This window comes from Neofelis nebulosa, chromosome 8 (genome assembly GCF_028018385.1).
Source record: "Neofelis nebulosa isolate mNeoNeb1 chromosome 8, mNeoNeb1.pri, whole genome shotgun sequence".
Taxonomy (NCBI): domain Eukaryota; kingdom Metazoa; phylum Chordata; class Mammalia; order Carnivora; family Felidae; genus Neofelis; species Neofelis nebulosa.
Genome location: NC_080789.1, coordinates 54,494,465 through 54,508,354, shown reverse-complemented (window position 1 = coordinate 54,508,354; position 13,890 = coordinate 54,494,465). Strand labels below are relative to the sequence as shown.

Genomic DNA, 13,890 nt, shown 5'->3' with positions numbered 1-13,890 from the left:
AACTCCATTTTCAGTACTGTCAAGTCAGTAGCTTAAATCAGCCATGGTGGGAGTATTTACACCACAGAAGCTGGAAAACACTACAAATCAGAGTTTTTGTCACCTTATAGAGAGCAGTTGTTAAACCTTTACCAACCCACCACTACTCTAGGCACCCTTTAAAAGCTGACTTGGATCCCCTCCCATCTCTCAGTTTAGAAGAGTTCTCCAGGATTTCCAAAATGCCAACATTTCCCCGTCTGAAAATTCACTCTCTCCAAGGGAACATACCTTAATAGCATCCTTACTGTTGCTAAATTATACCAGAGGGGAAAAAAAAATACTTTTTTGCTAAATCAGCTCTTGGTATTGCTCTAATATTTCAATTCTGTGCTGCCTGACAGCTAGGAGTCTAATTACCACTCTTCCATTCATCCATTCAGCAATCCTTGACTATTCAGACCTTCAACCCAGCAAGGCATTACAGATTACTCCTTACTCCTCCTCCTCTTGCCTGCTTCCCGTGAAAGGACTTCATCGGAATCCAGAAGCAAATGCCTATTTTTGTGTGTGATGAGGAATGCCAGTCACCGTACTAATAACTTGCTTCGCAGGTATATACTCCATGCTGTATGCCAGGCGCAAAAGAGGAATCAAGCACAATCCCTTCTTACGGAGATCAAGTGTGGCAAACAGACGTCCCCCATTGTATTTTAAGTAAGAGTAGGAACAGTGAAAGTAACTGCTTCTCCATTGTATGTTAACTAAAAGCAATTAGAGTAAGAATACTTTGGAATTCAAGGAGGACTTTTTAAATATGCAATTTCTCATTACATGGATACTTCGATTCAACACAATTTATTGACTCAGGGACTACAGTGAGTGACTTACTGTGCGTACCTGTCACCTATCCATGAGGAGATAGAAACGGGAGGAGAAGCAAACATGCAGTCAAGTTATACTACACTATGAGCCATGTGTCAGACACCATTCAGCCCTAAGATACACTTTAGTCCTTAGAACTATATCATACATAGCCAGAAAAAAAAATGTTTAAATGAATTAAATTTAAAAAGTATTAAATAAAACCAAAATATAAAGAAGCTGGCATGCTTTCCAAAATGTTTCTCTGCCAACCTTCAAAAAAATAAACCAATTATTCTAAAACTTCTCTTTCAACCACTAGATGCATTTTATAAGGTTAATGGTTGTCATGTAACGTGAAACTTACAGACATCACACATTGGTGTCACAGACTGCTACTAATTCAGAGGAATATTTAATTGATATCTTGTAAAGTGTCCTACAAACAAGAAAAGTAATCTGTACTAACTCCCATTAACAAAATATCAAATGCAGTAAGTAAAATAAAAAGCTATTTTGGCATTCCAATTTTCATTAAGTCATGATCAAGATCTCCAAATGAGAATTAAATTTCCATACAAAATAAAAATTCATTTTACCCCAAGGAATATAACTCTATTCCTAAAATAATTGAATTATAGTAATAAAATATAAATTTTTCCAAAGGTATGAACATATCTTTTCATATGATGAAGTAATTTACTCAATGTGACATTCTAAGATAATTTCATTCCAAACCACACTACTCAAGCTGTGTGATATGACATCAGTTTATATGTATACCTACAATACCTTGAAGGGAACTTGCAAATAATTTTCATAAATAATTTAGACCAGGAGTCAGCAAGTATTTTCTATAAAGGATCCTGTAGTAAATATTTTAGTCTTCACAGTCTATATGGTCTCTGGGGCAGCTACTAACACTGCCCTTGCAGTATGTAAGCAGCCATAAAGAATGTATGAACTAACAAATATGCCAAGCCCCAATAAAACCTTATTCACAACAACAGTGGGTCACAAGTGACCTGCAGGCCATAGTTTGCCAACCCCAATTTCAATTTTTTTTAATGTTTATTTATTTTTGAGAGAGAGAGAGACAGACGGTGTGAAACAGGCTCTGCACTGTCAGCGTGGAGCCCGATGTGGGGTTCAAACTCACAAACCATGAGATCATGGCCTGAGCTGAAGTCGGAAGTTCAACCAACTGAGCCACCCAGGTGCCCCGCCCCCCAAATTTCAACTTTGAAAACTGAGATGACATCTTCATAGTGCAACCGGCAACCCAAGAGTTAACAGGGCAGAACAGTGCCTCTGCATCTCTTATCAAAATCTTGTTCGTTCTCAGAGTGCTGATGCCACCGTTTCTATAATATTCCTGCCTGACACCGTCATAACTGAGCGTTAATTTAGTTATTCTGCAGGAACTCGAGGTTTCATCAAGCAGCCAGCCAGAACCAATTACGACCACTGACCTCCTCTTTGAACACAACAAAATGAAATTAACACGCCACCACCCCCCCCATTAGCAATTTCTTTTTATCTGATTTTGAGCCTAGTAGTTCCTCTCTCCTTTACCCAGACCCTTCTTTCTTGACTTTAAAAATCCCTGACTCTCCTTGGGGGAGGTGGGGACGAAGTTGAGGCTTGCCCTTTCCTGTCCTCATCTGGCTGCCTCTCAGACTTTCCTTGCACACAGTCCATGTCTCAGAGATGGGCTTTGCTGCAACTGGGGCACACAAACTTGGGTTCAGTTACAACAAGTACCTCTGAGATTTACCAGTATATCCTTCTCCTTTTACCTTCTCTTCATTCTGGATAGACTGTCTTAACATGTATGGTCTAAGCAATTGGCAATTAGATACTTTTGCATATTAATATTTTATTTTAACACGTCCTCTGCCTACACATTTCATCAGTCCTCTAGCACCTAGCACTGAATAAGCTACTCGTAGGTCCTCAGTGTAGCCAGTTGATTCTGTTGGTGCCACTAAAATGAAACAAAGCTGCTCTGCCTCAATTCTAACTGTTCCAGAACATCAGGGTCTGACTCAGCAAAACCATGGAATAGTAGGATTTAAGAGAACTGGCAGACTTGGTGAGTATTAGTCACAAAGGAGGACTGTATCCAAGCATGATGTTTATTACTTGCTAAATAGGGAGTACAGATTCAAAATATTAAGATAATTTTTTAAAGTTAATCATTTGAATTTTTTTTTTAAGTTTACTGAGCAATTTTACTCAGTTCATTCAAAAAAACTGAGCAATTGAAACTTACTTTGTTGGTATTATGGATACCTTGCTTTATTGAATATTTTTAGTAAACAAGTATTTCAAACAGGGTCATACTAAGTAGCAATGAGCATCCTAGATGAACACTGGCTTGCTTAAGAAGTAAAAAGTGGGGCGCCTACGTGGCTCAGGTGGTTAAGCATCTGACTCTTCATTTCAGCTCAGGTTGTGGGATCGAGTCCCTTGTCATGCTCTATGCTGGGCATGGAACCTGCTTGAGATTCTCTCTCTCCCTCTCCCTTTGCCCCTCCCCCCCCCACATACACTTTCTTTCTCTCTCAAAAAAAGAAAAGACACAGAGAGAAAGAGAAGTAAAAAGTGATGGGGAGAAATGTTGAAAGGCTAGTGATTTCTTTTATTGCACAGAAATTTCTGAATTGAGCAAAGGGCCAAAACATCACAACAATCCACAATTTAATCTCCTGGAACCATTAGACCAATTATTGATGGTGCCATAAAGACTTCCAAAATGAGAGTTAATTTCTTGTCCTCCACATCAAAATCATGAATGCATATAAAAAGCAAGCAGTACATTTTACATAAGCAATAATTTTTCCTTTCCCTAAGTTTCATGTAAATTACAACAACCCAGATTAATATTTTTTGAGACATTTTGAAAAAGTAGATTTCTTTGGTCAGTATACGATGCCTCTCTAAACACATATATTTAATCTTCTGGTATATTTTTCAGGATATTCTTAGTTATCCTTTCACTGTGAGTTTGAAAGATCTTCATAGAAAAAGACCCTCTACTGTAGAGTGAAACACGCAGAGCATACAAGATTCTAATATAAGTATTACAAACAATTAACCAATTTTGAAATAAAAATCAATAAGCAAACTAAAAATTTTGTAGTTTAAGCTATTTGGTATGATCCTATCTGAAATACTTATTTACTGAAAATATTATTTCAGCATAAAATAAAGCAAAACATCCATAATACCAACAAAATAGGTTTCAGTAACTCAGTGTATCAGAAAAATGTTAAGGGGGACTCCCTTTTTCCACTGCTTTGCAAGTTGAGAAGCTGTACCACACGACAGAATGTGACTCCCTAACACAAAGTCTGACTCATGCTTAGTAACTGAGAGACTCTGGGCATGTTACTTAACCTCTCACGTGGTCTCAGTTTGCTGTGCTGAAAAATGGCATAATTAATAATATAAGAGCCTATCTCACAGGGTTGATGTGAGATAGTTATCTGTAACCTACTATAAACAGAGCTTAAAACATAGAAAATGTTGAATATTAGCCATTAGGCGTATGTTGTTTTGTCTGGGTTCTATATCATTTGCTACGACTTAACCTCACAAATGACAAACAAGAGACTATTATGTAGAGCTGTATAGAAAGGAAAATTGAGGTTGAGCAGTTTGGACAGGAGAAACACACCAGACAGAGCACAACTCAATGGATATGATACAGCTGTGTGCTTCTTGTGACGTCAGTGGCTGCCAGGTGGGTCCCCTGCACTACAGGCACGATGCTGAAGCAATGTCCTTGGCCAATCACATCAAGTAGATCAGAAACCCAAAAAGCAAAAGTACATCCAGTGACAGATTCTGTGGTTAACAACTATAAATCAAATATAGAAAGCGTGTCTGTGTGCACACAAACTCAAATATGGGCATGATATTAAAAAGTTCCTGTTTTGCCTTTTCAGTCCCTTCACCATCAGTGCCTTAGATTTAACATGAAGACTTGCCCACTGTGTTTTTCACAAAGCAACGTTTCAGAAATAAAGTTCCAGAACATTTAACCTAAGTCTCAGACCATGCAAAATCGGGAGTTCGCCAAACCGTCGTCAGCCTGAGGAAATGCACACATGCTACCAGATGCTTGAAGCTTTAGCCCACTGAATCTTATTAAAAAAGAAAGGGAAGATGTATTTTACTGCGAATTGCATTTTAAAGCAAAGGCAATATAATGGTACTTCTGGAATCTCATAAACTTTGAATAAAAACGGAGCAGTTCACACTTAATGCTTTGTTTTATAAAGCTCTTCCAGATACCTGAAGTGTGAAAGCTGCTACCTTACATAAAACAACATTCTATTCCATACAGCTGTGTTCTAAATATATAACACTTAGGTACATTTCATGGCATTTTAAAATACCTTGTTTTGTATTCTGGAGCTGCATTTATTTTATTGATGTCAGAACCAAAGAATTATAAAATGGTGTCACAATTTAAAATGTGGAAACATTAGGATTTCAACACAGAATCTTCTTTTTAAAATAGTATTTTTATCTTCTAAACATAATTAAGAAACAACTTAATCTCATACATATGATGGGTTTTTCTAGATCACAGCAGCAGTTAGTAATTAACCCATTTATTTCAGAATTTTAAAAATGCCTGTAACAGAAGGGAACCTCCTCTCCATCTAATTTTCCACATACAATTTAGTCAACTTACTACAATGGTAACTATAGGTATTTCCACATTCAGTTACCATGGGCATTAATTCCAAACTTCACAGTAGAATTAAACTCATCCAAGATGATTATGTGTTCTGCAGGTTACAATTACTATGCTGCCACCATTTCAATGGCAAACTAGAAAGATTGAAATAAAAATGATTTCAAGTGACTATATCTAAATAATCTGTAGTAATAGAGATCAACGGCTATCTAAAGAAAAATGAGCAATCTAATTATATTTTAAATAGTATTTTTCAAACTGCAGGTTGTGACCTATTAGTATGCCTCCAAATAATTTAGTCGTTTACAACCTGCATTGTTTTAGCTAAATGACAGAACAGAATAAAACAAAAACATGAGAAATATTAAAGTATATCGTAAGACTATCTTTTCATGAAACATTTTTTTAATTATGTATTTCTGTGCATGTTGAATTGCAGTTACAACCTATTTCTTATTATAAGTCACTGTCAAAAACCTTTAAAAGAGAGAACTATTACACATAAATATAAATATAAAAGTAAAATGTAAAACTCTTGACTACTGCTTACAATTGATCTATGTAGTTCACTTCCCACGCAAATCCAAGAAAGCAATATATACTTACACAATATCTGAAGTTCTAACAAATACAGTAAAATGATTCTCTGCATTAAAGACCATATTTTCATTCCTGATGTTATGACTTCTAAAAACTGGAAATACAACTTTTCTCTTTTTATTGCTCTATCCACCTCTTCTAACTCCTTTTTTGGGAGAGTGAGGGTGGGGGAGATATATGAAGTTGAGTACCACAAAACCAACTACACAGTGGTTAGTTGCTAGCTTTCCGGAAGCTTAAAACATTCTCTCTTAGAAAGTAATTATGTTTTTCTGAGAAAAAGAAAAATCTCTTCTTCAGCTCAGCAATATGCTATTGTAGTAGCCGATATTCCCTCTAATTTTCACAAATGTGTATAGGTATCATGCTATAAACATAACTGACCACAATGTCTGAATCTAACTTAGAAAAGTTAACCTGATATATATAAACAGCAGTGTGGCATATAATAATTAATAAATTAGTAGTAGCAGTAGGAGCACGTGGTCTAACCAGTCACTGAAAGGGTATCAGCAGAAAACAGTTGTCCTGAACTTCCCAGAAGCTGGGTTTTGTGGGCCACAGGCTCCCCTACCTAACTCCCTTCCCTCATGACACACTCCTAGAGCTCCATCAGCACTCTGGATCTTTCTCAGGCTGACTGGACCTTTGTCTGCTCTGATACAGATCTTAATTCCCCAGGAATGAACACACCCTTTAGCCAGGATCTCCCAAGAACACTGAGGTCACAAGATGGGCCGTGCAGAGAAAATGAAAATCAAGAACTATGTCAGAGACACTAACTCCTGCATTCCCTAGCAAGCTAAACAGGTGGTACTGGCCTTGAATAGTAACCAAAAACAAGAAAAGTAAGGCAGTGAGGGGAGGGGTGCCTGGGTGGCTCAGTGGGTTAAGTGACCACCTTCTGCCCAGGTCATGATCTCACAGTTAACGAGTACAAGCTCTGCATGGGCCCCGCTGTCAGCACAGAGCCTGCTTTAGATCCTCTGTCCTCCTGTCTCTCTGCCCCTCCCCCCATGGTTCTCTCTTTCAAAATAAATAAATAAACTTAAAATATTTTTTTAAAGGGGTTGGGAGAAGATGTCTAATCCTTCGTCAAGACAAGGTTTAACTAGCATTCTCTGTACAGCATTTCTATTTACATTCCTGAGAAAGGCCTACCATTTTCTTTTCTCATACTGTTCTTTTCTGATTTTGATGTCAAGACTGCTGTACCTTCCATCGCTATTCTCTGTAAAAGTTTAAGGTGGAAGATAGGAATTAGTTGTTCCTTGAATATCGGGATGAACGTACCTCTAAGGCCATGGGAACCTGGCATTTTATTTGTGGGCAGATATCTACTAACTGATTTAATTTCTTCAATGCTTATAAAAATTTTCAGGTTTTCTATTTCTATTTGAGTTTGGGTAAAAAGTAATTTTCTAAAAATTTTTGCCACTTTGGGCTAAGTTTTCAATTTTATTACCATTCCATTACTCACAATGTCTTTCTGATCATGTTAATTTCTCAATTGTGCCCCTTTTTTATTCTTAATTTTTTACACTTGCTTTTCTTTCACTTGACCAATCTTTCTAGGTATTTGCTAATTATGTTAAGTCTTTCCAAAAAAACAGATTTTGACTCTGTTGGTCCTATCTCTTAAAAGTGTGTTTTCTTTCTAAATTATGATTGTATTTGGATTTATTCCTACTATGCTATATTCTGTTTTCTATTTTTCTCTCATTTCTATGTTTTCTTCCTTTCTTGCCTATGTTAAATTATTTTCTTCCTTGTTCCTTTTTTATTTAACTAATTTGGAAATTATGTATTCTTTCCCTTTTCTTTGAGTCCTACCCTTGAAATTTTATTATGCATACTTACTTAAAAATGCAAAGCCTAGGGGTGCCTGGGTGGCTCAGTTGGTTCAGTGTCCGAATTCGGCTCAGGTCATGATCTCGTGGCTTGTGGGTTCAAGCCCCACGTCAGGCTCTGTGCTGACAGCTCAGAGTGTGGAGCCTGCTTCTGATTCTGTCTCCCTCTGTCTGCCCCTCCCTGCTCACACTCTGTCTCTGTCTCTCTCTCAAAAATAAACATTTATTTTTTTTTTCAAAAATGTAAAGTCTAATATTCATCAGTATTACCCTCCTTTCAAAAAATGTTTAGATACCTGAACTTGTCATATGCCATCGTTCCACTGGGAATTATATACCACGGTCAAATATTTTAGTTCTATCACTTTAAGCACACTAATCAGTTATCATTGTTACTGATTCATGCAGTGAGTAACCACAAGCTTCCAATTTTCTTTGGTCATCATTCTTTCTTGCATTCAGATCTCCTTTAAGGAATCACTCTTAAGTATATGCTTTAGAATTTCCTTTAGTGAAGAGTATATTGATGGGAAGCTCTCTCTTAATTGCCTGAAAATCTCTTTGGTTCACCCTTCCTCTTGAAAGACTGGTTTGCTGAATATAAAATTATAGTGAGATAGTTGTTTTCTTTTCATCATTTATCATGGCACCATCCTCTTGCTCCCATTCTTGCTATTCAAAAGGCAACTCTGCATCTGCCTGTGTAGGAAATCTGTCTTTCCACTGAGCTGATTATAAGATCTTCGCACTGGAGGGGAGAGGAGACCACACAAGGCTGTGAATATCAGGGAATAGGGATCAGGGCCCACGCTAGAGTCTGTCTGCACTGATTCAGCTGCCTCTCTCACATCAGGCCTTGTTTCAACTTGAAAGTCCTTGTCTTCGTTAATTTTTTTTTTTTTTTTAATTCTTGGAGGCATAGATACAAGAAAGCCTCCTCTGGAGTAGATTTAGCTCTGCTTCTACTGATAAGGAAAAAGGAAAAAGGAAAAAGGAAATCGAGAACATGATAAAAGAGCTTCTAGTTTCAGGTTTCTTATGGGCCGCAAAAGCAACAAGAATTCAAATTTCAACTCAAGCAAGAGCCATATTGTTTTTACAAATGCTCAGGGGTGATTTTTTTTCCCCCTTTAAAACCCAACAACATCGAGACAAGTATATTTTCTTGCCTCATCTTTCTGTATGATGGGCTTTCACAGGTTTACTCTTTCACAAAGATCTAACTGTTTGGTCTCTAAAACTGTTTGGGTGGGCCTTAGGTTTTGTCCCCTGTCCTCTGTCCAGAGCAGCCATCAAATAGAAGTAGGCAGGTGCCTCCAGGGATGTTACAAGTATTAAATATATCCTACAGTGAGGGCAGTGGGATGAAAGGGCAGTCACAAGATGTGAGGGAGAAAAAAAAATGTTCCATTTTTAGTGTAACCTTTAAATATAATTAAACCTGATGGCCATTAGGAGATTACCCACATTATGAGGTAGAGGAACTAATTTTGAAAACTGGGGGCATCACAGGAATATGGAAAGCTATCAGGTGCCAAAGAAAGTAAGAAGTCTTCATTCATTCATTCATTCATTCACTCAACAAATATTTATTGAGCACCTATAAGGTAACAGATTAGACTTTTCTCCAGCTTTTGGAAATACATGAGTGTCGTAAGTGTCAAAACTCCTTGCCCACAGGAGACTGACATTCTAGAAAGCATGAGGACATTAACCTATTTATTGTAAGGGTGAGAAAGACATGGCATTAAGAAGTCCAGAGGAAGCTCAGAAAAAAAGAAACGTAAAATACAAAACTCTCCTCCTTGGCCATTTTACTTAGAATCAGATCCAACCCTTCATTTTCAAGATCTCATCTATTATCTTAGAATGCTCACTAAGTCTGTAAACAACATGCTCTGAATTATAGGAGAAACTCAAGTTTCTTGCATCTGGATGGGGAGCATTAGAAGATAAAATTAAAATAATATTGGAGGTGCCTGGGAGGCTCAGTCGGTTGAGTGTCTGACTTTAGCTCAGGTCATGATCTTACAGATCATTGGTTTGAGCCCCAGGTCGGGCCTTGCACTGACAGTGCAGAGCCTGCTTCAGATGCTGTCTCCCTCTTTCTCTGCCCGTCTCCCGCTCACACGCACACTCTCTCTCTCACTCTCTCTCAAAAATAAATGAACATTAAAAATAATAATAATATTGTATGGTGACAGATGGTAGCTACACTTGTGGTGAGCACACTATAATGTATAAATTTGTGGAAACACTATGTGTACAACATAGCTAATGTAACATTACATGTCAAGTAAATAAATAAATAAGCAAGCAAGCTAGCTAGCTAGCTATAAAAAAAAAAATTAGAAGGAGAGGGGTTTTCAGGGTGACCTGACATTCCAGGTCTTTTCTTCTGTATATGGAGTATCTCTTTAATACTTTGAATTCCTTTTTGTTGTTGTTTTGTTTTGTTTTGTTTTTTAAGAATATGCTCTCTTGACTCAGCCTTATTGTGAAGGCTACCATGCAGGAGGTATGGAAAGACCATCCTCAGACTGTCTAGCCAGGGAGGATCTCTCCCCACCTGCTCTCAGGACATCTTCAAGTGGGTCAATTAGGCCATCTCTGCTCTAAATCTCAGGGGAAAGGGGCACCTGGGTGGCTCAGTCAGTTAAGCGACCAACTTTGGCTCAGGTCATGATCTCACAGTTCACGAATTCAAGCCCCACGTCGGGGTCTGTGCTGACAGCTCAGAGCCTGGAGCCTGCTTCGGATTCTGTGTCTCCCTCTCTCTCTGCCCCTCCCCTGCTCATGCTCTGTCTCTCTCAATAATAATAAACGATTAAAAAAAACACTTTTTTTTAAGTTTATAAATCTCAGGGAAAAAATGTGATGCCTTTTTCCCTTGGGTTCACCTTTCCCTGCTCATCTTACCATGTTAGGAGGAGGACAGCAAGTGTCAAGTTCAAAATATTGAACCTGGGGAAAAGGGCCAAGAAGTACAAAGGGATTATTTTTAGTCTAGTCCTTCCATGAGAAAGATGAAGGATGCTGGAGGTCCATGCACAGTCGCATCCAACTTATAAAGGCCAGAGATTTGGAGCAAAAATGTATGATGACAAAAAGAGTTATTACATCAAAGAATCTCACTCTGCAAGTTTCCCGATAATACTACAGTTTCGGTCAAGAGCTAGTCAAGGACCTAGCAATAAAGGTCGCAGGCCAACTCAGCCTCCTTCTACCCTTAAGTTACATCTAAAAAGATCCAACACTATTAAACAGAGAATATTATCATACCTCTTTACAAGTAAAGAAATCAAGACTTGGAACTCAAATGACTTGCCCAAAGCCACACGCTAGTAAGGATTAAAACCAGCTTATGGTAAAGATTCTCCACTCAACTGTACTGATTTGTTAAAAGACCTGGCTATTTTCCATTGGTGTTTGCAATGGTTTTCATACATGGTCCTCAAAATCATCGAGCAAGGTGTTAGAGCAAGTATTATTATTCCATTTTACAGAAAAGAAAAAATCCAACTCCACTGTCCCCTTATCTTTATCTGCCGAAATGAAGTGCAGAGGTGATCCCACCTCTATTAGTTTTCTGTTGTTATCCTAACAGATTACACAAACAAAGTGGTTTACAACAGCAAAAATTTATTTTCTTACAGTTCTGTGGCTCATCACACTAAATTCAAGGTGCTAGCAGGCTGCATTCCTTTCTGCAGGCTCTTAATGATATTCCATTTCTTGCTTGTTGACAATTCAGTTCCTCATAGTTGTTAAACCAAGGTCTCCATTTTCTTGGTGGCTATCAGCTAATGGCCTTTCCCAGTTAGTAAAGGCCAGTGACTTTCTTGGCTCATGGACTCCCCTTCTCTACTTTCAAAGCCAGCAACAGTGGGTGGAGTATCTCTCACACTTGAAATCTTTCCTTCTCCCTCTCAGCTCTCTGAGCCAACAGGAAAGATCCACTCTTAAGGACCCATGCAATAGGCTGGACCCACTTATATAATCCAGTAAAATCCCCCGTTTCAGTGTCCTTACCTTTGATCACATCTTTAAAGCCTTTTTCCCATCATTACAGACTAAATGTTTGTGTTCCCAAAATTCTTATATTGAAATCTTAACCTCCAACATCATGATATTAGGAGGTGGGGCTTCTGAGAGGTACTTAGGTCATGAGCCAGACTACTGCTCTTATAAAAGAGGCCCCAGAAAGCACTCTTATGACCTCTATCATCTACAGATAACAAGGGCAAAGCAGTCTTCCACAAACCAGAATAGGACTCTCACCAGAATCCAGTCTGCACCCTAACTGCAGACTTCCAGCCTCCAGAACCGTGAGAAATAAATTTCTGCTGTTTATTAGCCCCCTCATTTATGATGTTCTGTTACAGCAGCCCAAAATAAGACAGCCATGTAAGGTAACACATTCAGTTTCTGAGTATTAGGACTCAGACATCTTTGGAAGGAGAAGACGTTATTCTGTCCACCATACTTGACTCCCTGGTGGACTTCAAGCAGAGAATTTGTACTTCTTTACAAACAGCGGCTGGTTTCAGAAGAAGAAGAAAAGTGTTTTATTAATGGCCTCTGCACAGCACAAAAGGGGAGATTTCAAATAATCATTATAATTAAATTACTATTCTCTAAGTGCTTTTAGAAAGTTTCAAAAGAGGACATCAACTTCCTAAATAAAATTAGAACAGAACTTCTTTTATTGGGGTACACTTACTTTGTGATACAGAATAACTTTGCAAGATATGTATTATTAAGTTCCTATTACATATCATTAAGATGCTTTATGAAACAATAATATTCCAAATCTATAATACCAAACCATGTCACCATAGGGAAGTATTTGTTTCCATAAAAACTTTGGTAATGACGATGCGTTAGGGTTGTTTTCTCTGTCTCTAGGTTTATGCTTACAGTACTTTATCACTTCAGGATAATTCTCTTTTTCAGCGATGCAAGTGTTTTCCATTAATTCAACCCGAAATGGCAAACTTTAAAATGTTCTTTGTGATTTCAGAGTACATTTACTTTGTTCCATTAGAAGATTAGTTTCTTCTTGAGTATTATTTAGTCGTTTTAGTCTTATAAATGAGAGATGTTTTGTAGAAGACAAAATTGGTTATAATCTTACTATTAATGTTTTCCCCAAATCTCAACATGAAATAGTTCTGCAATTTCCAGTGCCAATCTAAGCCAATAGAGATAATAACTGGGCTATTTATGTATCTACACCGTGTTATGAATAAATCCAAGAACCACACCTTACCATAAAATGCTTATTCACTTATCTGCTAAAGTTTATCTGAGCAAACAGAAATGTGTATTCCATATATTGTTTGGGTTAACCTTTACTCAGTACGCTTGGGATCTTTCTAAAGCAATGAAATTCATTCAGTATGCAGCCCTAGAAAAGGCACCTTTGATAGAAAGGCAGATACAGAGGCAATGAAGTGTTCAATTTAATGGTTACCCAAATCAAATTTTTCTATCTATTTGCCCAATGAATGCTATTCTCATAGCAAATTCTTCATTACCCAAATGGAATAAGTTGTTTTGATATATCATTTACTACGATTAATAGAGGTATGAGACCTGTAGATTTCTTCTAATCAAAAAACTTGAAGGATAAAACGTAAGCATCATTAACAATACAGATATCCCAAAATGAATCCAAATACAAAGGCCAAAGTTTTTTTGTCATCACACTTAGGAAAGGTGGCTAGGCTCACAAAGAAAATAGATCAGATGATCCTAATGTTTAAAGACAAGAACAGAGAAGCAAATCTGGAGAAAAGCAATATAATAAGAGTTATTTACTGTCCCTTTTCTATTTCTGAGACAGTGCCAAGTGCATAATATATATTAATACATTCCTAA

At 37.6% G+C, this 13,890-nt stretch overlaps 1 protein-coding gene across 4 annotated transcripts in view; it reads right to left on the bottom strand.

Annotated features, from left to right (window-relative positions):
• TAFA2 (TAFA chemokine like family member 2) overlaps nucleotides 1-13,890 on the bottom strand; it is a 515,454-nt gene that overhangs the window by 346,821 nt on the left and 154,743 nt on the right. The gene's annotated exons all lie outside the window — the stretch shown is intronic.